The sequence below is a fragment of the Alexandromys fortis genome, unplaced genomic scaffold (assembly GCF_014885135.2).
Source record: "Alexandromys fortis isolate MF-2015 unplaced genomic scaffold, M_Fortis_MF-2015_v1.1 scaffold_245, whole genome shotgun sequence".
Taxonomy (NCBI): domain Eukaryota; kingdom Metazoa; phylum Chordata; class Mammalia; order Rodentia; family Cricetidae; genus Alexandromys; species Alexandromys fortis.
The window spans coordinates 1,558,309-1,559,322 of record NW_026068139.1 but is presented as its reverse complement, the minus strand read 5'-3'; positions in this window follow the sequence as shown (position 1 = coordinate 1,559,322).

Genomic DNA, 1,014 nt, shown 5'->3' with positions numbered 1-1,014 from the left:
CAAAGGAAAAAGGCCAAGTTACTTACAAAGGTAAACCTATCAGACTTACACCTGACTTCTCTATGGAAACCATGAAAGCCAGAAGGTCCTGGATAGATGTTCTTCAGAAACTAAGAGATCATGGATGCAAGCCCAGACTACTATACCCAGCCAAGCTTTCGTTCACTATAAATGGAGAAAACAAAATTTTCCAGGATAAAAACAAATTTAAACAATACGTAGTCACAAATCCAGCCTTACAGAAAGTAATAGAAGGAAAATCACTAACCAAGGAGTCCAACAATGACCACAATAACTCAAACATCTAGAGACCCTTCACCAGCACAACTCAAAGAAGGGAAACACACAAACTCTACTACTAAAAAAGTGACCGGAGCTAACAACCACTGGTCATTAATATCACTTAATGTCAATGGACTCTACTCACCTATAAAAAGGCACAGGCTAAGAGATTGGATACGACAACAGGATCCAACATTCTGCTGTTTACAAGAAACACACCTCAAACACAAAGACAGGCACCTACTCAGAGTAAAGAAATGGAAAAGGTTTATCAAGCAAATGGACCTAAGAAATAAGCAGGTGTGGCCATACTAATTTCTAACAAAGTTGACTTCAAACTTAAATCAATCACAAGAGATGGACAAGGACATTTTATACTCATAACAGGAACAATTCATCAGGAGGATGTCTCGATCCTGAATATCTATGCCCCTAATATAAAAGCACCCACATACGTAAAAGAAACATTACTAAAACTCAAGGCTGCCATCAAACCACACACTAATAGTAGGAGACTTTAACATTCCTCTCTCACCGATGGACAGGTCAATCATACAGAAACCTAACAGAGAAATAAGAGAATTAATGGGCCAGGCGGTGGTGGCGCACGCCTTTAATCCCAGCACTCGGGAGGCAGAGGCTGGCGGATCTCTGTGAGTTCGAGACCAGCCTGGTCTACAAGAGCTAGTTCCAGGACAGGCTCCAAAACCACAGAGAAACCCTGTCTCAAAA